The sequence below is a fragment of the Lepisma saccharinum genome, chromosome 3 (assembly GCF_977018435.1).
Source record: "Lepisma saccharinum chromosome 3, izLepSacc3.1, whole genome shotgun sequence".
NCBI classification, from domain to species: Eukaryota; Metazoa; Arthropoda; class Insecta; order Zygentoma; family Lepismatidae; genus Lepisma; species Lepisma saccharinum.
Window position 1 is genome coordinate 90,161,035 of NC_139231.1, and position 27,915 is coordinate 90,188,949.

Here is a 27,915-nt window from a genome sequence, read left to right on the forward strand (position 1 = left end):
ATGACATACATTTTCATTGGAGAAAATTAACATGTTCTTGAAGGCAATGTTTTAATTATTTTATTGGATACTTCTAGGCCCCCTGATGGCACAATGAAATTATTCTTACCTTGTGATCGAGTCCTGGGTTCAATACCCTGGTGGAGGCATAATGCAATGGTTTGGATTCCACTTCAAAACTGTAGGTCCAGCCCCAATTAGCCTATCTGAACATAAAGTGGACTTGAAACTATACCTCTCCATTTACTACAATATGTATGTGTGCGCGAATGCATTGTAAGGATATGATACATTCACAAAGAGAAACAGTTATGAGGAAATGGTGAAATATGTTTACAATCCTTCCAAGCAAAAAACAAATTCTCGGTGTTTTCAGATATTCAGGAACCCTGTGAATAACATAATAGAAAGCAGAATGGAAAACATAGCCCTCAAACCTTAAAATTTCAATGTTTTAGCATTTATGGAAATACATTTCCATACTGAGACTACATTGTTAGTACAATAATTATTATTACTTAAATTAGGAAATATTACAAAAATATCTGTAATTGAACTGGAACAAAATAATTTCACTTCAAGTTCCTCACAATGCAACAAGTAAATCACAAATTGTACTCATAAACACACACAATACTATAAGAAGCCGAAGTTTTTCTGTAGGCAAATGATGAACAGATTCTCTCCCCTTGACCACATGAATTCTACAAAAGTCTGAGAAGTTCCTAGATCTGACTTTATTCTCATCTTCAGGGTAAAGGTAAAGAAGTAATTCTAGCCTGAAGATAGTGGCATTATTCTCAAAAGCTCAGAAACAGTTACAGAACCCACTTGATCGATAGCCCAAGAGAATCAATTCAACATAAAAAATTAATAAATAAATAAGTAAAATAAGATAAAAAAAACTGGCTTTTACTGGCATTACTACCAATCTTTCATCCCTGCTATTGGTGCAATACTCTGAAATACTTTTCAGTTTTAAAAATGGAATTTTCAAATGAGATAATAATAATTCAAATAATATAAATAATTTATTCAAATCAACCAAGTATATAATTATAATTTACTTTTTATTTATTTTCACTTTACACTTGTTTCTTTGCATTTTGTCAAATAATTACTACATTGCACTTGTGCTTTTTTCTTCTTAACTTAGGACCCTTCTGCTGGATTAAATCACCTGGGGAGAAGAAATATACCATTAAGGAATTTGATACAAAACCAAATGCAATTGCAACAGCATAAATTTAAAATTTCATTAATTCTCAAGTAACAGAATAACATTGTCAAAGGTGTTCAGTGGCGCGTAAGCTCAGTAGTGGTTTCCCACTGATACACTTCCCTCAAAAAATTAATACATATGTGGAAAGGTGGCAGAAATAGTCACCATTCCATGAAGGCACATGGTTCCACATTCTCTACTGGCTACAGTGGAGATGATGTGATCAGTACCATGTTTCAGCTGCCTCACCCCCTCCCTTCCCAGTTACCCATAGAGTAATTTGAAAAAGTAACTATACTAACTTAGCTACTAAGCCAGCCCTGGTTTATTTCAGTCCGTAGAGCAATGACATGGTACGATGCCAAAGAACTTGGTTTGTGTCCTGGTCAAGCCTGAATTTTCTTTGCAAACATTTCTGCGCAGTACATCTCCTATGTGAACCATGACAATCCAGTTAGTTGGGTGTCTTTACTGCCATGAGACAATTGAAGTCTGCATTATGTCAGTTCAAAACAAGAAGAGAACTTCTTATGTACGTTTTTGCAAGTTTTCATTTTCAGTGTCATTGCGAGTATTATTAAAGTGGTTAACAGAAAACAAAACTAAAATTCAAAAAACAATGAAACAAGAAATGGAGATACAATAACATGCTGTACTGTAGCCTGCATGTTGAAATGCAATCATGAAAATATGTATTCCATATTTGTTTTTATTTGTAAAATGCCACATATCATCATCATCAGTATTCCACCACGTTTTCCACATTTTTAGAGAAGTTTGCAGATTTCATCCATATATTTAATAGAAACATAATCCATAGTTAATGGAAACATGGTCTCCACTTAACGTTTCATGAAATTTAGTGTATAGCTGTGGTAAATTATGGTATCATATCTGGTGGGGCCCAACTTCCACATTGCGCTGTGCCTTCATGTCATGGTGCATGAGGGGCTTTACCTTACTTCCGTTCCGTGTGTGCCAAATCATATGGTAAACCCAGTACTGCATTCAGTGTTTAAACCATTCATCTTTTAGATCTAAGAGACAATACTAACATGAGAAATGACCAATATTATGATTAAATAATAAATGGTACAGTGGGATGCACAAGTATTGGGTCAGCAAATTGTCCATAACAATTTTCATTCATATTTCTCTTGCTTCTTTCGTGTTTTTAGGGACTGACCTTTTATGTATGCAAGTGCTGGTGTAGAAATTTTCAGCAACTTGTTTGACATTTTGTTTCATTTTTTTAAGCTCTCATTTCGTAAAACAAGGGCAATAAACATGGCGATAGACAATTTACTTTGCAATTCTTATGCATCTCATTGTACAACAAACCACATCCATGCTGACAAGAAGACTCAAACTCTGAATGTTTGGTGATTAAAGTATGGGTCTAGCACTAAAACCACATTGCCACTGACCCAACCACCTGTTTTATGCACTGAATTGATGTGAATATTTCAGAAGAATTAAAAATATTTTAAATACAAACTTGGAGCTTTTTAATTATTATGTGAAAGTTTGTGCAGTGTTCCATTCACACATGATACAACATACCTTTTGACAAACTCCAATGTGTTGCATGCTTGAAGTGGATACTGATATAGCATTCGGGAAGCCAAGCATTCTATCAATTCTTGCTCAATTGAAAGCATAATTTCCATGCATTCTATTAGGGACGATCCTGTAATAACAATAATAAATTTAAGAAACTCATTCAAAATATCAAATATATGAACAAACAAAAAAACAACAACTTGCATTCAGTACACGGAAGGGTTATTTCAACCTTATCTGACCTTAAATAGTTACAGGAGTTTGTATGATAAATTGGCAGCATTTTAAAAAAAAAGTAGGCCCTGTGTGTTAGTATCAATTCAAGTAATTATTCAATTGCATGACCCACTCTTTCCACATACAGCCATTCACATGGAAAGTAAAGGTAAGGGGATTGAATAATAGTTGTCAGAACACAAAATTGAAAATTTTCAGTAATCGTTACCATAATTTATTTTATTTATCTTTCAAGCTAACTTCCAACCATTGAGTGAGTAACATTTCAAATTTCTTACAAAAACTTATTGGATCCATTTCTAATGGAAGGAGGGGTGGGTATTTTGTTGCTTCAGGTTCTAGTTGAAAACATGAAAAGCAACTTACTTGTGGATCTTGTCCGAAAGAGGTTCCAATGCAGTTTCTAGGACCTCCCACAGAAATTTCACAGCTCACTACCCATTGGCACAATTCTTGGCATATCTTTTACTTTCCAGACTTAAAATCAGAATTTCTCATAATAACCTGTAATTAAATGAATTTTGAGCATGAAAACCATAAATTATTAACAATTTTGTACAGTTTTAAACTTAATGATAACAATTAAACCATATATTACCTAAATCTAGTGTATTACACTTATATTGTGTCATTCTTTTGATTACTGGAACTTTAAATCCAAGTTTTGTCCAAAATTGTAATTCTTGCGAGAGAAAAAGAATTTTAAATCAGTCATAAGATACCTAATTACAGTTAAATATGCATGAATGCTAATTGTTGCAGTCATAAACAGCTTAAACTTGAAGGGAAATACAAAACAACACCAAGAACTAACATCTTTCATGTCAGTACCACTCAGTTTTTATGTAAAAGTGTCATTCTTGGAAAATGCCGCAAAACCGAAGGAATTTTGAATTATTACAAAAATTTTGCTTTTACTTCACATTATTTGCTTAGAACTACCAGAAGGATTTTAAGTGGATGCTCAATATGTTATGGAACATCCAAATAGTTAATATTAGTGAAAATCAGTGTTGCCATCTAATTTTTTTTTAGAAAATTCCTCAGTGTTCCGCAGATAAAAATTTCTAAGTTTCAATTTTGTTTTCACATACAAAGTTAAATATAACACCTCCAACTTGTGTAAATGTACACTATTATAATTACTCATACATTTGTATTTTTTTAACCATTCACTTGACTTTTTGTCAAAGCTATGTAATTCTACTTACCTAAATACAAAATTTTGAATAAAATGAACAATATTGGGAGACCAGTTCTTCATTTATAACTCTCCCATGGGATTAAATACTTCTCAAAGATAACCTTAGCTAGATCAAAATATCTTTACTCTGATGGGGTCTAGAACCCAATATTGAATTTTACTATAATTTTGGGACTTTCAGATAAATTTCGGCTAATTTGCATGATTTTTTTTTTTCAGTAGAGGATAGGTGAAGGAAGGGGACAATTGAAGCACACTGTGTCATTTTTTTCCCGTAAAGCTTTTATACCCTTCCCTGGAATTATTTATGTGTGGAGGTTCAGGATTAAAAGTATCATTCAGTCACTACTGATGAAATCCATAAAATTTCAGCCAGTACTTTTAGGCTGTTATGCCAGATGAATAGTTAGGTACCACCAAGTGAAAGTTTTTGCATTTTTTATAAACATTAAGTTGTTTATGTAGCTTTTCTGCTGTTTTTAGCTCAGGGAAATGAGTTATGGTGAAGTAAAGTACCTAGTTTCCTTAGCCTGAAGCAGGAAAGCTCGAAGGCTTCGTGCAAGTGCACCCAAAATATTAATAATAAAAGTCAATAATTGAAAATAAATATTAATTTTACATTTTAAATATATTATAAAATAAGGTAAATCAAACACGAAGGACTGAAAACTCACAAAACCAAAATAGAAGTGTAACTATTGTTAGTAGTGCTAAGTTTGGTGACGTTATCATTTGCACGTATTTTAAGCTATTTGAATGTGCATATACCAATTTTGACCAATAAAAAGTTGCGAAAGTACTCCGAGATAGGAGGTTTTTAATTTACGTGATTTACGTTTGGGATCAAATATCGCGGTTGTTTGTGCTTTCCGCGCTTTGAAGCACATTCTATGTTACATAAAACATCAAAACCTGTCAAGTAAGAAAAAATTGTACCTCAGAGTATGTGTTACTAAACATTTCTACCATCCGGAACTCGGCTATTGCAAGTTTATGCTTTCAAAAATTTCTGAGTACTACTTGTAAACAACAGACACGCACTTCATATATCGTTTGTATACTACCTAATGAAAGTGACCGGTATTTGCAATGTGGTACATGTGATAAAGACATCGATGAATTTATATCTTCCACTACACAGGCAAATTGAATAAATGCACGTGGTTATTGGCTTCGTTGCATAGTACAGCAGTACAATAATAATAATATAGCACTAACAAACTGTGTTACAATGAATTTTCTTCCATTGTGTTAAAAAAGAAAAACATTATACGTACCTTAAGTTATGTAGATTTACTTTCCACGTAGGCATTCGAAGCACAACCATCGATAAAGAAGCACAACACAGCAACAAAAACATACGCTTCGGCCATGTTGGCCTGTGAAAGTTGACGAGCGACACAAATGTGCATGCGTGGCTTGGTCTAAAACGGTATGGAAGTATTTTCCGAATCCACGGTCGAGTCCGTAAAATTTTTACGGTAGGATGTAGTAAATTTCACGGTAACTTCTAACAGTGTAGAAATGAGACTGGCCCAAGGTTTTATAAAGAAAATATTTTCACTACAAATATTATAAATATTATATACAGTGAAAAACTACTGGTGGTAAAGTGACTCACGCCAGGGGTCCCCGTTTCTAACATGGATGTTCTTTGTCAGTGTCCTTTCATCGATTTCATATCACTCAATCACATAGTCGCGATTACCCAAAAGTGGCAGAAAAGTGTCACTAAATAACAAAAATACAAGTTCAAACCTACAAAGTGACACACACAGTGGTCGCAGGAGGCCCACCGCGCCACAAATTTCTTCAAACTTTTACCTTCAGTAGTGTTAAAACAACAGGTAAATGGTTGTAATCAACAATAATGAGGTTAAACGTTTTGACCAAAATATGGTGTGGACCTCCTGCGATAACTGTCTGTCGCTCTACGACTTTTCATTTCTTTTTCTTTTTTCGTTTTTTCAGGATACGATATCCAAGTTTCGAATTTCTTGAAATTTTTATGCCACACTCTCCATCTTCCTAAAATTTTTCTGGTGTATCTATTGCGAATCAGGACCTTACAGAACCTCTTAATTCATCACAGCTAGCAACGGAGTTGTGCAACAGGACGAAACACATTCCTCCTACTTCGTCTTCACCCCCACACAGGTTCCAAGGCCAAAACCGTGTGAACTCGGTGATTACAACTACAATGGAGCGCAGCACTGCCATCTACACATATTTTCACACATGCATGAGTGAGTTTCGGCAATCCTTTTATATCCTTATCTCCCAACTGTCGGTAGAAGACCACCAACGTTGCGTCTCTCCCACGCAAAGCTGCAAACGCCAAGGATGTGAAGCCTTATGTGAAGTTTCACATTTGGGAAGGACATATCAGACGACTCCATTGCCTCATATTTATGGCTAATTCGCCTCCCCTCTCCTGTCTCCCACCTTCTTTCACCGTCCCTTTGATTAAGTCATTTTGTTCCTATCTGACTCCTCGTATGCAATTAACTCCAAAGGCGTCTTGCTTCGTGGCGCGTAGTAATGGCTAATGCCTTCCTGGTATTATTGGCCTGTTAAGGCTTTATTTAATATTCACGTCAGTAGCGCATCACAGAATTTCAGAAATGGGGAGGCTATGCAATTTTCTTTCACTTTAAGGTGAGGAGTTACAATTACGCACCATGCGTGCATTAATTTCAATATGTCGGAATTGGCACTGCTACTAAAAAGAACCTGGGCGTATGAAAGAGTGTGAATTTCTCCCCATGTTTCAAGTGGAAGTGTTTTCTTATGTCGATTATTAAGCTAGACACAACACTTGAAAAATATGATGAGCGAGTATTTTCAGAGTTCCATGGATTTCTTATGGAGAAATAAAACTCGACAACATCAATTTCAAGTGGCAGCTAATCAAATGGAATTTTCGACTTTTCCGCTGGTCAAAATCATCATCATTCTGTCGTGTTCTCGTTGATATCCTTTTCTATGCCATCGGAAGATTGATATTCCCAAGACAACAAATCAACATTACTCCCATAAGCACAATGCATTTCTCCTTGCCTCATACAATATTATGTCATCTCCACGACGCTATAAGGAAGGAGGTAAGAGGGGTGGGGCGAAGCAGCCAATATAACAATATCACTCCACTTGCAAAATGCCATATACTCATGACAAAAGTTGGTCTATGTAAGCCGGAGCCAGTGATGGCATCATATTGGGGCATGAGGTCGGGCGTCTCAGTTCACAGCCAAACGAGTGCACGGGAGAGCCAGATCTGGCTCCAAAAGAACTAAGTTGTCAACACTGGATCGGAGGGAAGAGCCTCGCGGAAACTGTTCCGCATGCCCTTAAAAAAAATAGAAGTCTGGCCTTAGGCCCCACGAACCGCTCCATGAGCATGCCATTGATTTTCGTAAATGTATATTGAACAATTGCCGAATGGTCAATTTCTACACACTTTTTAAGTAGAAACGACGCAGAAGTTAACAACACAATTTGATCAAGTTTATCTTTAGTTGCAAGAAACGGTGTTGATTACGGCTATTTACTGTCTGTGTTGTTTGAACACCACCGAAGTTAAAACGTTGACCAAACTGTAGTGTGGACTTGTTGGGACCACTTTCTATGTTGTTTTAACACTTTTTCTCAGTTCCCGGACGTCGTATTTAACAGAGGGTACATAAATGATATTGCTATAGTAAAGTGAAATTACAATTTCAAACTAATTTTGCAAACGATGTAATCGGGAAAACCGGTTTCGATACTTAAAAATGTAAAGAAACGTGTATTTTACATGAGAATTAAACGGTAGAGTATTGTGAAATTATACACTTAGTAAGCCAGTGGTCAGTGGCAGCGATTGGGTTCCAAATCTGGGGGAGGGAGGGGGACAAGGTGAGTTTACGGTCCCTTAGTAGATAACATTTAGCATAGTGCGGGATAAAATTTCAAAATGTGGTGGGCAACTGCCCCCTAATTGCCGCCAATAACAGTGGTGTATTTAAGATTCAACTCCGGGAAGATAAGTGTTATTATTATTAGACTCTGGGTCGTTCATTTAATTCAGAGGCTTAAATTCGTTTTATCTTTGCCATTAGAAGAAATTCCAGACATTTTCCAGTTCGAAACCTGATAGGATGTAATTAGTATGTTATTTGAAGGAAGAATGCCGGGAAATTCCTTCCTGTGGATTCCACACTTCTCTCTTGTTGTACATATTTTGTCATTCTTCTCACCGAGCATCTGGACCAGACAATATTCCTACTATTTTTCTTCAAAAAAACAGCTCACTCACTAGCTACTCCTCTTGCAATGTTATATACAATAGGTGCTTCTCTGTAGGCTGCTTCCCCACTCAATGGAAGAAAGCAAATATCCTATTTTTAAATCTGGCAATGCAAACGATACTACATGTTATAGGCCCATTTCTCTCCTTTCCATACTTGCTATTGTCTGTGAAAAAATTCTAAAAAATAGACTTCTGAAATTCACATCCCCTTACATTAACCCAGCACAACACGGCTTTCTTCCAAATTCTTCATGCCTTACCAATCTGTCTTCTATGCAATCCTATGCAATAAACACAATTACTAATAATAATCAGTTGGATGTTGTGTACTTTGATCTGTCCAAAGCTTTTGATTCAGTGGATCACCATTATTTACTGCATAAATTAGCTAACAGATTTAATATAACTGGAAATATGTTTAAAATAGTGAAAGACTATCTAAGAAATAGACAACAACGTGTTATACTTCCTGCAACTCATTCTGACTGGCTTCCTGTTAAATCTGGTGTGCCGCAAGGAAGCGTTCTTGGCCCTCTATTATTTGTATTATATCTGGATGATCTCACAGATCTCTTTAATTCCCCAATCTCAAGCACAATTCTAATGTTCGCCGATGATTGCAAGATTATGAGAGAAATAAAACAGCCATCAGACATGCAACTTCTCCAAAATGACATAAACAGATTCTCTGAATGGTGTAAGCGATGGAAACTGTCCATAAACTCTTCGAAATGCTCTTACATAACAATTTCATTGAAGCAAAATATTCTTGAAGGTAATTATACACTCACCAATATATCTATAGCAAAACAAGCACAACATCGAGATCTAGGTATCCTCATAGATTCTAAGCTAACTTTCGATAATCACATATCAACCATCACAAAAAAGGCAATGCGTATGCTAGGTTTACTTTACAGATTCACCGAAATCCATAACCCCAATACTTCAAAACATTTTGTCCCCCATTCTAGAATACTATTCACCCATCTGGAACATGGTTGCCCTTTCTCATACCTCCAAGATCGACAGTATCCTTTCCATCGTTCGATATAGAGTGCCTGCCCTGAGACACCTGCCTAAGAGAGATCTGCTTGTAAACTTAAACATAAATACTCCAGAATCACGTAGATACGTTGCAGATATGAAAATACTTCATAAGGTAATTAATGGAAACATAAGATGCAGCATCACACTCCATGAACTCTCCCTCAGAGTGCCTAGACATAAAACACGGAGTAAGGAAACTTTCCACACTGCAACTCGCAGACTCTCACTCATACAACGTTCATTATTCCATAGGCTACCGAATCAGTTCAACATCATCTCAAATCAAATCGATATATTCAGTTCATATTCATATTTTATCACCAACATAGAAAAAGTTGTGCATAAGTAATGCTTTTGTGAAACTCATCTGATTACCTTGGTACTGTCTTGGCTTGTTTATGTTTATATTTTGTTTACTTTATTTTATTTTATCTTGTTTCGTGTGTTCGTTTTAACACTAGTGTACTGTTTTACTGTTGTTTCTTTCCGGTTTAATATGACTTCTGCTGTAGTGAAAATTTCAATAAATAAATAAATAAATAATAACGGGATGTTGAAGATGTGTGATCTCCAGTGGCGTTTCAAATTCCTTTACTACTTCCTGTGTATTTGAATGAAAGCAGAAGACTGCTCAAGTTCACGCAAGCTGACCCACTACACCTCGCGAACATTTCGCTCCATGCAAATCATCCTGGAGAGGAGGACCATCTGTGTAAAGCCTGCAAGAATATGGCATGCTCGCGTTTCATTTTCGGCTATCTGGCCGCATATATGCACAACCATACGAGCTGCTGGGTCAGCACTGCAAGTCATGGATATCCATCAGGATTCGCTGGCCAAGAGAACCCAGAAGCAGTGTTGCCATCTCGAGGTGAAAGTTACAACATCTCGTTGTCTAAAGTTAGACCGTTAGAAATCAGAGCAGTCGCCGAATTCACTGTTGGAAATTTGACAAAAATCCTTCCTTAACAAGAAAGTCTCAATTTTTTCACATTAACAAAAATACATAACTCCCGCATCGATTTCTGAGCGCGTTGATTGGTCGGCTTATGATATCACCACCAAGCTATTCCTCATCTTCATGATTGACCTAGAGAGACAGAGCGAAATAAAACATTCAAAATATACAAATAAAAACTATTGAACAAGCATGGAATCGCCTTACGAGGTTGAATTTAAGCCACTGAAGAATTAGTATTTTTCTGATATTACGCCGGTTTTTCGGGTGTAAATAAATCTCATATTATAGTAAAGAAAATTCCGTTTTTCGAACACCAAGTTTCGGTCTCGTCTGAATTTTTACAGAGGTCTGTCTCGTTCTCGATAATTCTCGTTTTCGTCACGAATTTCTAAAGAGAACTTCCACAACTATACCATATGAAATTAGGCTCTCTCGGCTTTCCCTTTCGGGAGAATTAAAAAGCCATTGGTCACAACGATTCCTTTATTCTCTACTTCTAGACCAGAAAGACGCCGAGGAAACCCAAATGTCACCAAGAATCGAACGCAGGAGCAAGTGATTCAATTTTGCATCAATCGGAGTAAGACATTCTTTCTAAGAGAGCATTGGTTCGACTCAAATCAGACGTCCAAAACCACCCGAGTGAAATGAGCGGAGGCAGCGTCGTGAAGCAAATCATGTTAGCTTTCGTCGCAAGCACGTTGCTCTTCACGCTGATGTCTGCCTGCTTGGTTTGGGGGAGTCAGATTCCCTTACTCTCTCCAGAGGTTGTCAAGACAACTTCAGAGGAACTGCTTGAGAACTAGCCTCAGTTGCTGAAGAGAAATTTCCCTCCGATTTCCTTCATCGAGGAGAAATGTTCCCTAGTCGTTGCAAAATTTCCCCCATTACGATTGATTGATTTGGTTTATGTTATTTCCCTTGTGTGCCACTTTTGGCCAATCACGAAGATGAGGATGGGTGATGATATGATGAAACTGACGAAGGAAAACTTGGATTCGAACCCAAGAATCCTGGCGTCTTATTGGCTGTGCTAACCTATACAGCTCGGAGATCGACCCCATATCACGAGAATTTTTTCTTATTCCAGAAGCATTTACCTGTGAGAAATACTCTCGTCGTTAAAATAATTGGCCCCACGAGAAAAGTCTTCACCTAATCAACATGCATGTAAAAATGTAAAAAGGTACCCCTGTGCATGTTCACGATTCCATGAAGGCATATGTCGCGATGTGGAGGTAGAGCTCCACATATTCTTGATCTCGGGTATAGTGGGGATGATGTGATCAGCATTACACCCGGCCGCCTTCACCGCCCAGGGTTGCCCCCAGATACCTAATGATGTGAGGCTGCGTGGGCCTCAGAGCCGCGCAGAAACAGGGAAATGACTGGAAAAATTTCTGGCCCAGATCACCTGCCCTGGGATTCGAACCTGGGTTTTTCGCATGGGAGACTCCTAAGCGGCAGCCTTCCACACACATCAAACTCATATCAATTTCTTTCAATTCTCTTTTTCATTCGGGACAGACGAACATAAACATCCATGCCCGAACCGGGATTTGAACCCGAGGCCTCTGGGATCGTAGCGCGCTGCGTTAACCACTCAGCCAGTGAGGTCGACAACAACAACTGAGCTACCGCGGCCCATAACGTGTACCTAAATTGAACAAAAATTCCTTACCGAGTTGAATAATTTTCCTCATTAGAGAAGAAGAAACCCTCATCGAAGAGGATTTCTTAAAAATAATGGAACACGAGGCATGTTTGAAATATTTTGCAGAAGCGATTTAAAATTATTAATCGCAATAGGGATATTTTAGATGGATATCAGGGAAAGTTTATTGTCAAGAGGGAAATATTTAGGGTAAAGTGGGAATTTCTTGGAAACAAACTACCCTGCAACTGCAAAGTCACCTCTTAGCTTCCCCTGAAGCGAACGAGAAACTTGCGGATGACTTTCCCTTCCAGCGCATGTCATAGCCAGCGCCTCTTCAATGTCTTCTCGAGAAGCAGACGCCGTCCTCTTCACAACGAAGACACCCAAGACAAGCGTGTGGGGAGAGAACGTTCATTAGTTTGCTTGCGAAATGCAACAAGGGAAAATTTCCGAGAGGGTGAGAAAGGACCGAAAGAAGAAAGAAAAGCGGTTTACATTTCCTTGTCTTCCATTTCCTGTTCGTTTTCTGCCCTTCCCAACCACACAAACACGCACCCTTTTCTCCAGTTATCCCACCCCCCACACATTTCTACTATTTCACATTAACAACATTTAGCATCCCCGTCCATTTACGCTCTCGCTGTCTGCCCTTCTGAAAATGGAGAGTTACGAGGGCATAAATTACATAGTAGTTAGGAAGAGGAAAGGGGTTCTACTGCAAGCAAGAAGTGGAGTTGAAGGACACACTAATGTGTCAGTTTACAAAACGTTGCTTTCTTCTTTATCTTAGCCTCTACAACATTGCATCCAATGATGCTCCTATGTGTCAGAGATGATTTTTCAAAAGAGAAACCAAGTGGACGTTTTCAAAATTTTGATAAATTAGACCTTTGTTAGAGCAACCTATTTTGACTCTGGAAGTCCAGTGTTTTCCTGGAATCCCTCACCAGGACGTCCAAGTCCAATATTTCGTCAGTGTTTTCGTTTGTCGACTTTTAATGCAATTTTTAAATACCAGGTGGCAGTGTGCATAATATGACATATTAATGTGATTTAGTGTCCAGTATAGGCACACATTTATAATGAATAATCTCTATTTGTAAGGAAAATATTAAGTTTAAATTAATGGATGCTCAGTAAGTCACTAAAGGACATGAAATATTCGGTTTCCTAATTCTTGGTATTTATTGAAGAAGTTTGACTGTGAATAGCACTATTAATAACTTAATATGGAGTAAAAGAGGTCAAGCTTGATCTTCAACCAAAAACAGCAAGAGCAAGATTTCCCGCGGAAATTAGAAGGGGAAATGACAAGAGTGTCAATCGAGGAAACCAATTAAATAAAAGTATTCTGTCAAGCGTTACGTAAGTCTTTTACTTAAAAGGTTTGAGTGACGTTGTTATCACTTCATGTTACAAGTGTTACCTTTACGAAACTTTTAAGGAACTTGTCTAACAAGAAGTGATACCAATATCACTTACACGTTTTGCATGTCGCTCGTTTCTTCGCCTGGTCTATTCTTTGCGGGTGTCCTTTCATCAGTTTCATCATATCACCACTCATCTTCATATTCGCGATTAGCCAAAAGTTGCAGAGAAGCGAACTAAAATAAACGAAATCAATCAATCTTCGCCTGGTCATAGATATATCAAGGATTGAAACCATCAAAAATAGGTAACTAACTATCTTAATATTATTAGAATAATATGGCACGGATGGGGAGGTAAGGTGGAGGGGCGGGGTTACAGGACCCTTATTTGGAAGCTTGGTGGTAAGAGGCCAAGGGGAGAAACGGAAGGGCGATGTTGAAACGGACCTGAACGAAATTGGCAAGTCTGGTTGAGACCGATCTTGATTAGGACAGATAGAAAGATTGTGTTTAGAAATGACAGAGAGCCAGTCAAGAAATCAAAATGGAAAATTCAAGAAATTCAGCAAGAAGATGTTCATATTCTGTTTGAGCGTGAAATAATGAATGCTCTATAAAAAATATTAACTTTGCTAATCGAATAATAGCCCTCTGTTCCGAAATCAAAGAAAACTCAATTATTTTCCTGTTATCTGCAGAAGAGATGCCACATCCAGAAAAACCCTCGCGCGGGCGTACAGAATGAAGGATACATCGCATCTAAAAATAGGGGCGGCATCTCCCTCAGTGTTGGGTTTAGGCAGGTTAGAAATCAACTATTAATTCCGGGGGTAAACTGACAACCAAGAGGCTGCGAAACCCGTCTTCTCCTAGGAAGCGCAGGAACAGATGTGAGGCTAAAATACATCAAGAAGGAGAAAGGAAGAAACATGAGATAACACGAGTGACAACTAAAAAGGAAGAAAAATATACACCACTAAGCGCTTGAAGTGTAAGAAGCGGCAAAGAGGGATGGAGAGGGGGGGGGAGAAACGAGCTAGACATGTGTGAATGGAGAAGGGTGGGTCGTCGTGCAGGAGTGTGAGGAACATCTCTGATGATTAAAAGATGTAATGGAGCATCTCGTTTAAGGACATTAAGAGAGGAGTTTTTTGTGGCCGTTAATGCGTGTCACCATATACCACGTATTAAATGGCTATAACAGTGCTTTTATGTCTCGTGTGTAAGGTACAACGTATCTTTCTCTGATGTGGACAAGTTGTGGTGACGAAAGTACTTGTCATCCTTACTTTTTTGGGTGTAAAAGCTAATCACGTTTATGGGTCTGTTGTTATATTCCATCTGAAAGCTCAAGTGTCACCACTGATACAATTTTCCTGTTAAATTTAATTTAAATTGTTTCGCGTGGAATGCTCACTTGTGTGAAAACTGTCATGAAGCGTACGGGTATATAAAAAAATAAACATTACAGTATCCTATTGTTATATGTTATTGGTAAAGTTTAGTATGGAGCCATGGGATGAAGCAGCCATAAACTCAAATTGTATATAGTCTATTTGTTGTTGTCATGGTAACTTGTTGACTTTTATGTACGTCATTTTTTTTACCTATATTGCATGCTTCCCCCTTCAATATAGGATGTATCCGTGTTTTTTTATGAATACTAAATTGAAATTTACATGTGTTTTTCTGTGCACGCAAAAAATTCATAAACATCATTTCATTAAAAAAAATACCAATACGTTCTACAAATAAAACAAAAAAATATATGCAATTTCTCCATTACAGCACAAGTCATTATTGATTGTTTAAAAACAATATTAAAACAGCTGAATAACTGGTAACAACAACAACAAAATAATGCGAGAGCCTCGGCGGAGTGGTCAATTTAACGTGCTATGAAGCCAGAGGTTCCATGTTCGAACCCTTTATGCACGTATAGGCTCATTGGTGCACTATGTTCCTCCACCAGGCATATCGGACACAAGACCCCCTTTATTATTGGCGTTACCACAAAAAAAAGGCATTGGTGTATCATTTCATCATTCATTCTCATCGTCGCGATTGGATAAATAAGTAGAAAAGTGGTGTAAAATAACCGAAATAAAAATAAATTTAGTATAATAGGAAAATGACAAAAAATATTTTTAATTAAACTACTTATGCAAGTTTGCAAGTCTAGCACAAAAGATGGTGATCCACATAACACTGTTTCATATTTTTAGTCCAGGTTTTCCCTGATTAAAAGTTCACGGGTGATGTGTTTACGATCTTGTGTAGCATATCAAATGCCTTCATTTTAATCACATTCAAATCCGGGAACTTTTCTAACGGTGAAAGCGGCCCCGGCGCCCACCCAGCGTCGAATAACATGGGTACCTGGGGGAAACCCTGGGGGGTAAAGGCGGTCAGGGGCGTGATGCTGATCACATCACCCCCACTCACGACCGGATCAAGAAAGTGTGGGGCGTTACCCCCACACCCCCTATACGCCTTCATGGTGTGGTGCTAAGCACAGGGGAGCACTTTACCTTTTTTGTATTAAAAATATACTACAATAAACATTACAACTTATGAAGTCCGTAAGGGTTGAAACCATTAACCATAATGTTAATCCCAACACACGTCATTGCGAAAGAGGTTTATGCTTACAGTAGTGAAACAAGAGTTCTGCTTATTTCAATTTATTCATGTTTTCACATATTAATTATTTTATGGAAATCGTATTATTAGATTAAAGATTTTTACAATTGTCATGATGTATCAATGGGCGGCAAAACTGCCTTACATTAAGAACATCTCTGCGCGTATCTTATACGCATACTAGCAGCAAGACTGAATGATGACGTCACCAGTAAGATCGCCCTCGTGATGCTCAGGCGCATGCGCAAACGGCTAAAGAACGCCAACCGCGCATCCTTAGAAGCAGCAGGTCATGTTGTAGGCTCCCAGATTGGAATCAAGATGAAATTCACAGATCTTTTCGAATGTAAGCGAGTTCTGATACTGGTCTGATGAAATCAGTGCAGTAAGGAATGTTTTGACTGGCATTTGGGCTCTCAAAGAGAATTTCGTGGCCGAAGAAAAAGGAAGAATAGCTCAGCTGTCTTATTGGGCTGTAATTTATACATGTCAGGCACAATATGTCAAGACACATTTACTCTCCAGACATCCAAGAAGTTCATACTATCATTTCGGAACTCTTCAGGAATCTGGGAAACGTAAAACATTCCCCTTAATGTTCCTTCTTGTTTGTTTAAAGCGAACGCCCCTCCCATTGGCGACAGATTTCGTCGGAAAATAATTGTACAATCCCTCCCGTCTTTCCCCTTTGTAGAGAACTCAAAGCGGCAAGGATGTGAGGAATTGCAGGAATGGGGGGAGCTATGGAAAGACGACAATTTTCAACTCATTTGGACTTTCGCCAAAGAACATTAGGGGTGTAGATATTGTGTCACTGAGTACAGCGAACATTCATTTCCAAAAAATTCGGCCGGATTTGTCAAGCAGATCCTGGCGTTTTAAATTGCATCTTTAAGAAGGGTTGCCAACTCAAAGCAAACGTGTTTCTGAAGGCAAGTAAGGCGAATGTGGTGGAGATTGATTGATTGAATTGTTGTTTTAAGTCCACTTTATGCACAGTAAGGCTAATCGGGACTGGACCTACAGTTTAAAGTGGGAATGTGGGGGAGAGATTGTATATAAACATAAGCAATGTGTAATCGTTGATTTTGTGTAAATATCGTTGTGTTTATTGGTATGCTAGCACATTTTAATTTTTTGCTATCTAACTGAAGAAAGAAAACAGTTCTTTTCCCCTATTTCTCTTGATTTGGATTTACTGAGTTAGTAAATTTGTAGAGTGACTCACAATTGCAAGGCACTGACCTGAGGTCTAATTTCTAAAATAAAGTAAAAGTTGTTTGAATTTACACGCATTTAAGAACGAAACAGTACTCACAAAAGTGTACAAAACATTCTGAACATGGTCAACGTCCGTGACGGAATGGTTATAACTAGGGAACGGAACTTTAGATAAATAAATGTTTTTTCTGCGATAAGATAGAGACCCTCGTTTTTGCCAAAATTCTGATCATAGCTTATATGTCAACTCAGCAAATTTTATTTTACATAAAAACACATATTTTCCAGTTTTTCGTATGTAAATACATATTTTGCGAGTTTTCATTTTAAATGCATAAAATCGCTCATTGACTTCAGTTACCTCGAAATCCTCGAAGGAAAGAGGTTTATTCTCCGGACCTCTTTCATATATTATGCCCATAACTTTAAAAAAAATTGTATCTGTTGTAAATGATCTCGACAAAGAAGACGCATATAGAAGTCTATAGAAATTCTGCAAGAACTGTTGAAGGATCTCTCCTTAAAAGTTGAATTGGCATACATTTCAACAAACCTGTCCATTCTCTCTAATTCCATACGAAACCTTGAATCGTCCGCGAACACTTTGGCAGCTTCCGTGGGTGAAGTCCGTATAGTAGAAACGAAACTGAAAGAACTCACTGGATCTAACGCACAAGTGTTAATGTCTAAATGTACAGACATTTTTGAAAAAAAAACAAGGTGTTCAAACTTTGTGCCAAATTGCACGTGTTTTGGAAGGTGAAGTAGAGGAAGAGGATTCTTTGGAAAACTTCAGCATTAGTGACGTTTCGTGCTTCAAATATGCAAGAATTGTTTTTGTGACGTGGTGCAATCTATCTCACAATATAAGATGCTTTTTAGAGAAAATCGTCACAGATTTACAATGGAGAATTTGCAAGAAAACTATGGCGATCCACTGAAACTCTCCCAAAAAATAGCTCGCTAAGAGCACGTAGAAACTGATTTCAGGTGTTCAAAATGCAAGTATTATTTTGTATTGTTACCAAATGTTTTCTTATTTTTGTCACATATTTTCAAAATTTATGAGACATAAAAAATAAATATTTCTGAGTTTTTTTGCACATAAAGTCCCGTTTCCTAGTTATAACAGTGCGCCACGTCGCTAAGGGTTCCGGTTTCGAATCTCGTCCTGGGCATGGATGTTCTTTGTGAGTGTCCCTTTATCAATTTCCTCACATCATCACTCATTCTCATCGCCGCGATTAGTCAAAAGTGGCAGCAAAGCGACGTAAAGTAAGTAAAGTAACGTAATTCAATCAACCAGTGCTCATTCTGAACATTCAGAAACTTTAGATTTTCACATCGGTACGCACTGAAACTCAAGGTGAAAGCAAATTGCTGGAGGCTTCGAAATTTGATGGCAGTGGCGTGCCCAAGGGGCGAGGGGGATTGGTGCGAGTTATACCCCTCTTTAGACCAGTATTCCTAAAAAAAACAACGTCAAATGCAGGAAAATATGGCAAAATGAGGATTGACTACTAAAAAAAAAGGGTACTTAACTACCTCCTTTCGAAAGTCCCAGGCACGCCACTGTGTGGTGGTACTTGAGAATGTATCGATATGTAATGGTCCAGTTCAAAGATACAGGTAACTTTCCAAGCCGTTCAAAAAGTTAAGAAACACTGCTCTACGGAGAAATTGGTGCAAAGACCTAAAGAGAGATGCAAGAAATATTCCCGAAGTTAATCCTGAATTTCAACACTTTTTCATCGCACTCCAAAAAACGGGAGTATTTACGGGTTAATTTTAGCAGGACTGGCTCTTTGACTGACGAAAAAAATTTCCAATCTCTACCTCGCTCGCATTTTCTTCCCCCTTTTCTTGTACTCCCCCTCCTTGGGACCTCTTTTCACCTTCTTTTGTAAAGAGATATTGAACACTTCTTGGACGGGCGTGTGGGTAGAGCATGGAGGGAATTTTCGCTCAAAAGGCGTCTTTTGAATACGAAATACTTTCTTTTTTTTTCCTATGCAGGAGAATTTCTGAAAAGATTTCTGCTTCCCTCATTCTTTTATTTTCGCAGCCCCCTCCCCCTTACGCCATCTCCATCATCTTCCTTCCTTTATCGTTTTTCCCCACCCTACCTTTCGACGTTTCCTTTTATGCATCGTACGTACCTACCTTGTACATTGCGAATAACAAATCTTCACCAGCGACATTATCATCGTTTCTTCTCCCCTGTTTCGATCGATGTTAAACATTTTTTCATTCTCGGAACCCGCTTTTTGAAAGAAAGTCGAAATTCCTGCTCATTCATCCCTGCCACACCCTTAAATCTTCATGCAATAATTGACAATAGACTTTACTCCCGCCCTCTATCTATTCACAGCACTGAAATCGATGAGATAATTAAATGCATTTAATTCTCATCGTTCGAATGGCAAGAGTTGCAATCAAGTCCAATTCTCTTCGTCAGAAGGACATGAGTTGCAAGCAAGCCATATTTCTCATCGTTCAAAGGACATGAGTTGCAAGCAAGCCATATTTCTCATCGTTCAAAGGACAAGAGTTGCAAGGAAGTCCAATTCTCATTGTTAGAAGGACAAGAGTTGCAAACAAGTTCATTTCTCATTGTTCGAAGGGCAAGAGTTGCAAGCAAGCCATATTTGTCATCGTTCAAAGGACATGAGTTGCAAGCAAGCCATATTTCTCATCGTTCGAAGGACAAGAGTTGCAAACAAGTTCATTTCTCATCGTTAGAAGGACAAGAGTTGCAAACAAGTTCATTTCTCATCGTTCGAAGGGCAAGAGTTGCAAGCAAGTTCATTTCTCATTGTTCGAAGGACAAGAGTTGCAAGCAAGTTCATTTCTCATTGTTCGAAGGGCAAGAGTTGCAAGCAAGCCATATTTGTCATCGTTCAAAGGACATGAGTTGGAAGCAAGCCATATTTCTCATCGTTCGAAGGACAAGAGTTGCAAGCAAGCCATATTTCTCATCGTTAGAAGGACAAGATTTGCAAACAAAGTTCATTTCTCATTGTTCGAAGGGCAAGAGCTGCAAGCAAGTCCAATTCTAATCTTCAGAAGGACATGAGTTGCAAGCAAGACATATTTCTCATTGTTTGAAGGGCAAGAGTTGCAAGGAAATCTAATTCTCATCGTTAGAAGGGCAAGAGTTGCAAGCAAGTCCAATTCTCATCGTTAGAAGGACAAGAGTTGCAAACAAGATCATTTCTCATTGTTCGAAGGGCAAGAGTTGCAAGCAAGTCCAATTGTCATCGTCAGAAGGACATGAGTTGCAAGCAAGTCCAATTCTCATCGTTAGAAGGACAAGAGTTGCAAACAAGATCATTTCTCATTGTTCGAAGGGCAAGAGTTGCAAGCAAGTCCAATTGTCATCTTCAGAAGGACATGTGTTGCAAGCAAGCGCTATTTCTCATCGTTCGGAGGGCAAGAATTTAAAGTTCAATTCAAAGACACGGTATTTGTGACAACTGAACAGCAAACATTAATCAAGAATATTTTCTGGCTAGAAATAGTAAATAATCACGAATTTTGAACCAGGGATGTTACCGAGTCCAAGACACCCTTTTAAATGTAGAGACGTGACCAGGTCATTAGAGACTTGTCAAGACAACACTGAAGTATTTAAGACTATTGGTATCGTTCGAACCTTTCTCCTGAGATTTCGACTAGTGCATGGGATCGGTGGCCACCCACCATCGTGAGGAAATTGGGGAGCTACGAATGTATAGAGTAACCCGGTCAAGGAAACCTAAACAACTACTAGGGGTTCGTCGTGCTGACCACACGTCACACCATAAATTAAATTATATGTGGGGAAAGTCGTGTATAGAATGGAAAGTGTTTACTCTTTTGTGTGTGTATGTGTGTGAGTGTTGAATATAAATTAATCGGGACTGCACCTACAGTTTGAAGTGAGATCCGAACCTTTGTGCATCAGAGTGTTTTTTACAATGACACAGAAGGGGGAGGTGTTGCAGGGGTACATTGCACCCTCAATATACATTAATCGGGACTGGACCTACAGTTTGAAGTGAGATCCGAACCTTTGTGCATCAGAGTGTTGTTTACAATGACACAGAAGGGGAAGGTGTTGCAGGGGTACATTGAACCCTCAATTCCTTTTGGGGGTGGGGTGAGACACAGTACCTTCTAAACCGTTTCGTCTGAATTGTACACTTTGTACTCTCTCAAATTATTTGATCAACGCAAGATGCTGTCATTTAAAGAATCTTGTTTTAGTAACTAAACGCAAAAAGTATCTCGTTATCCAAAATAATTCAAACCTCGGCAGTGCACCTATGGATTATTTAAATACCCGTAAAGTCACTACAATTTATGTCCCTTTTTTGGCACGCAAACTGGTAAGGCTAATAATCAAAAGGCAAGAAGACGTGATTCAAAGTTCTTTCTCACAGTGGGATGACATCATCCTTGACAACGGCCGTTATCGCCTGATTGTACTAACACTAGTAGACACAATAAGAGAGTTCTGAATAATCTTTTGGGGCTCGAATCATCATGTGGGGCTAGTCGTAGCCTTTTATGATGTATATTTTGAGGGCAGAGTTGGCAACACTGTGGGCTCTTACTGTAGCCTTTTATGAGGGGGGGGTCTATTGCCCTCTGTTTACATCTGGCAATACTGCCGTAGATTGACAGTGTTGTTAACCTACTGGGTTTTTCACTGTAAATTTTTATCAAAGGACCTGAGGGGCCCATGTATCTTTTATGTCTGGCAACACTGTTGGGGGCCTAGTGTTGGCAACACTGTGGGCTCTTACTGTAGCTTTTTATGAGGGGGACCTATTGTCCTCTTTTTATATTTGGCAACTCTATTGGATGTTCCTTTTTTGAGGCTTGGGTTTTGCCAACCCATCCGAAGAAAATTCCACTATATGATTTTTCACTGGCTAAGCTAACCTACAAATAGGAATTGGCAACACTGACGAGGCTCGAATCATCATTTCATGCTCGTCGGTGTTGCCAACCCACTCTACAAAAATTCCACTATATGATATTTTGAAACTTTTGAATGCAACTTATCGTAATTTTCCAACTGTGGGACCAAATGTTTATATATCGTGATTTTTGTAAACCTCTTTCGGGAACAATGTGTCGCACACACACACGCGCGCGCGCGTGCCTGTATTGTGACGCAAGCAAACAAAAAAAAACTTTGCGTGTCATTACAAAAAAAAATTTTGACCGTATTCTTAAATAACTAACAAGGACAATGAATCTTTTTGGCTTCCGCAAACAGATCAACATGGAGACTGCACCGCCAAATTTCAATAACCTCTTACCTTCCGTGTTATCTAAACTCAATGGTTTACTGATTGTTCATCTCAACAGCATTTGGACGAAACTGAATGACGATGTGGGCAAGATGTTTTATGTTTTTAATAACAATTTACATTTCTACGAAATTCCGATCGACGGGAAACTTCAAATCACCGTGAATCCGGAAAACGCAGGCGAAATCAAAATTTCTACCGGCAAGAATATTTTTCGAATCAAGCACGACAAGATGCTTTCTAACATTACGTACGATGTTTCTGCAGGAGATTATCTTTACATGGAACTTCTCGGAGATTACGACAAACTCATTCCTCTTTTTGTAGAATTACGAATCGTCTATCCTATTATAAATAACCGTTAACCAAAAATGCCTAACGACATTTTCGGCAACACCAAGCGTGTAGACCACGCAGAAGAGATTCTCATGTTGGACATTCGAGTTAAGAAGTTGAGGACCGATTTGATTGCTTTGCAGGAGACCTTAAACAAAAGTTTAGAGTCGGAAATCGCTACGCTCCAAACGCAATGTCTCGACCCCATTCTGAAAATCGATTCCGAACTGAAGACGCTGATAAAAAATTATGTCGACGTACCTTCTTACGACAACGTTCAAAATATACAGTTGAGCGTGGATTCGCTTCAAAATGATTTGGCCAAATTACAGCAATTTCAATCGAAAAATGAAGATTTGGAAAAATTGAAACTCGAAATCGAAGAACGAACTTCCGCAATAGAAAAGAATTTCTCTGAACTTCAAACCGTCGTGAACGATATAGATGCAGAACGCTTACATGTCGTTGTTTCCAAATTACAAGAAGAATTCACCAGCACGTTGGAAGAAATTAAATCCAAGTTGCAGACTTTGGAAGATACAATGACGAACCTACCATCGTCGGACGAACTGCAGGTCATCGGTAAAAGCTTGATTTGATTTGATTTGATTTGATTTATTTTACTTCGCGTTTTGTGCGTCTTGGCTAATTTGCGAAGATGGGGATGAGTGATGAAAGGATGAAATTGATGAATGGACATTCACAAACAACCAAGCCCGACCGGGATTCGAACCCGGGACCCCTGGCGTCGCAGCGCGATGTGCTAACCACTCGGCCACAGGGTCGGGCCATCGGTAAAAGCGTCGCGAACATAAAAATTCAATTGGAGGCGTATCGAGATTTCGAACACATTCAAACCACCATCGCTACGCTTCAGGCGTCCTTGGAATTGATCAACGAAGAAATTAAAAATATTCACGCTGAAGCAAGAGCGTTGACGAGCATTCAAGACACGTTAAGCACGGTTCAGCAGAAGATCGAATATTTAGAAAATTTGAACGTCGAAACGAATCTCGCTCATTTTCATCACGTACTCGACAACATACAGGGTGACTTGGAATCGTTACGGACGAGCGTGCCTTCGAGCGAAGATTTGGAAAAATTGAAAACAGCGGTGACGGCACTATCCGATTCGAACGACATCAAAAGTTCATTGAGCGATCTCGAGAGTAGGGTGGCCAATCTCCCCACCTCCAAAGAATTGCACGCTTTGAAAAGAAACATATCTCGAATGCTGAAACGACTAGAAACGGAAACGGCGAACGTGGAACAGATTCGAGACGAAATTAGTTCGCTGGTGTCGACGCTGCCCACTTCGCAGAGCGTCGCCGACCTTCACACGCAGTTTACAGAGATGCGAAGGATCGTGAACGATCTTACCGAGAAGAGCTCGAAATTGAATCAAGTCGAGAACCTTCAGAACATTGTCGTCAACATCAGAGATCAAGTTGGAGTGCTGGAATCCACGCAGGAATCGACGCTGGCCTCTTTCGGTGCCAAGTTGCAAGAACTCAACGAAAACTACAAGCAGTTGAACGTGGAAGTGAAAATCAAACCGTCGTTGTCTGCCGTAACGGATACCATAGTCGAGCATTTGCTGCCCATCGAAAATAAACTCGGACACGTTCACAGCAATCTGCTCGGCGTCGACACTAAATTCGCTAAACTGCATTCTCTGCAAGCCATCGAAATCAACAGCGTACCCAATCAACAAAGAATCTCCACGTTCGTCGAAGGTAACAAACTGTACATGTTACATCCTTATCATCCGCACTACAAGTTTCTCCTCGATGGCACGATTCAGATAAACGAATTTTCGTACTGGTCTCACGGTAGAAAAGCTAGCGTTCCCACCATGACTTTGATATCGAATCGTGGTGTCCAGAAAGCAGGAAACATTCCTCTGGCACGTTGGAACGAAACGCGCAACATATATGAAATACACGAAGACGAAGATCTTACCGTTTTCGACGTGAGTGCCGGCGATAAGCTGATCATTCAAAACACGAGCGAAGTGCCACCCTCTTTGAATCCCATCACGCTTGTGCTTCTCTTGAAACGTAATCTCTAAAAAGAATGTCTAGGCAAGCCATCGTCGAAGAATTGCATAAACCTGCACGCCGTAACTACGAACGTTTGGCTGTGGTAACCAAGGGCATCGACGACCTCTGGCAAAGTGACCTCGTGGAGATGAGTAGCGGCAATTTGAAAAACGTACATAAATTGAACAAGGGCAACAAGTACCTCCTCACCGTCATAGACACATTTTCGAAATTCGCATGGGCTCTACCTTTGAAGGCGAAAACGGGAACATGCGTCACGGAAGCATTCAAATTAATTTTTCGCGAAAGCGGCGGCAGACAACCACGGTTTCTGCAAACGGACAACGGTAAAGAATTTTACAACGCCGTATTCCAAAAGTTTATTCAAAAACACAAGATTCAACATTATTCGACCTTCAGTCACATCAAAGCCAGCATCGTGGAAAGATTCAATCGAACCTTGAAAACACACATGTGGAAACGATTCACGCTTCGGGGAAATTACAAATGGGTCGACATCCTGCCGGAACTCGTCGACACCTATAATGATACGGTACACAGAACGATAGGCATGAAGCCAGCTGACGTTACGAAATCTGACGAGCAGCGTTTAATTTCTACAGTTTACTGTCCAAAGTACACACCCACGACAAAAAAAGCTAAATACAAAATTGGAGACCAGGTGAGGATCAGCAAATTCAAACGCACCTTCGAGAAGGGATTCACAAAAAATTGGAGCACGGAACTCTTTACCGTGGTTCGAGTTTTACCTGGAAACCGACACACGTATATAATAAAAGATAGTAGCGGCGAGATTTTGAAAGGAAGATTTTACGAAGAGGAACTCTCTAAAACAAAACATCCCGGCACGTACCTCATCGAGAAAGTATTGCGTAGGAAAGGTGACAAACTGTTTGTCAAATGGCTGGGACTTCCGGAAAAGAGTTGGATCGACGCGAACGAAGTGATCTTGTGAGTACGTGGAACGTGGTGAAGCGTCTACCGGATCCGGAAAGTCAAACGAGAAAAAAAAAGAACGGTGAGTTGCTTCCCGACAGCATCCGCTGTCTGATCGTAGGTCCTTCGGGGTGTGGGAAAACGACACTGCTCGTGGACAATTTTCTCCTCGCACCGAATTGGTTAGATTGGAAGAACAGGCACCTGTACGTGTTCTCGAAAAGTTTGGAGCAATCCAAATACCAGCAACTGATGAAACTGTACGATGGTCTGGACATTGCAACGTTCGCTTCGGAAATAAAACCACTCGACGATTGTCGTGAAAATTCAGTCGTTGTGTTCGACGACGCCATCCTGGAAAATCAAAATGAAATTCGCAACTTTTTCACGCAAGGTCGTCACAAAGGAATGGATTGCTTCTACCTAGCTCAAACGTTTTCCAAAATTCCAAAACAGTTAGTACGCGACAACGCTAATTTCATATGTTTGTTTCGTCAAGATCAGTAGTGGTATTTGTGCTACAACCAGGACCGGAAAGGAAGAGCTCCCCTCCAGCAGATTTGCTATACTTAAAACTTGCTCAACATGCCCATATGAGTTTTTTGCTCAAGTGTAGTACTCTGCATAATCCAAGATTTTTGTAAAAATGCCCTCGGGAATTTTTCAGAAAGGAAGAGTTCCCTCAGATTGATTTGTGCATACTTAAAACAATGCCAAGTTCTCTTATCATCTTATTGCTTATAGTATGTTTTTCTGTCAAAATCCCAGGAATCTTGAATTGATATTTATTGGGTTCTGAGACCCAGTGGAGTGTGGTGCATGGTTTTTATTGCCTTGTAATCAAAAGGTTCGGGTTTGAGTCCTGATAAAATATGAAGCCTCCCCTGATGGCAAAATGTTAATATTGTTGTCTTGTAAACAAGGGGCTTTGGGTTCGAGTCCTGATAGATTGAAATATGTGTGGCACTCCATACGTGAGATTTTGAGAATAATTACTGCTAGTTTATAGCTCCCAGATCTGAAAACCTGGTAAAAATGTTATACAACAGAGCAAAATTATTCTCTATTAAGAATCACCAGAGTTTTGTTATTGCTGTTATCTGGGTAAAATATCAGCTCAACAATACGGGCAAAACTCCCTGATCAATACAATAGAATGGAGGTCAAGCAAACATAATTAATTGTTTGCATGCTCTTCTAATCTTTTTATCAATCCTATTTTTCCGCCAACAATTAATCATGCTTGCCCGGGAAAATTATATTTCTTTTATGCTAGCAGATATAATCTACACTGCGTCCTTTCAGAGAGAAATAACATATTATTTATCATCAAAGAGTAATTGCCTTCTTTCTGTATGCCTGTGAGATTATATCTGTTGGCATAAGCTGCACTGTGCCTTTTCCGAGGGAAATTACATGTCATTTATCATGGGACTCAAAGAGAAATTCTTATCTGTACTGTGCCCCCTTTCAGGGACCATCTATCATATTGAGGAAATTCCTAGTATTGCCTTCTCGGATATTGTCATGCAAAGGTTTGGTCTTGTCGCAATAATATAGGCTCAAGTCTTTAACTTACAGAATAATAATTGCAATATTTCTGTATTTCAGCTTTTGGCTGTGTTATTTGGCTAGGTATAAAAGCTTTTCTGCTACGAGCAGAGGTACTATAAAATGGGTAGGTAATATATTTTCTGACGGTAAAGTATTGTTTTATAATCAAGGGGCTTCTGTGTTTGAATCGGGCCTCTAGAACTGCTCTGTGACCCTCTCATTTCTTACATCATAAACATATGATTTTTCTCCTATGAGAATAACACTACATATGGTGTCTTCAGGTAATGCCTCATGGAATTCA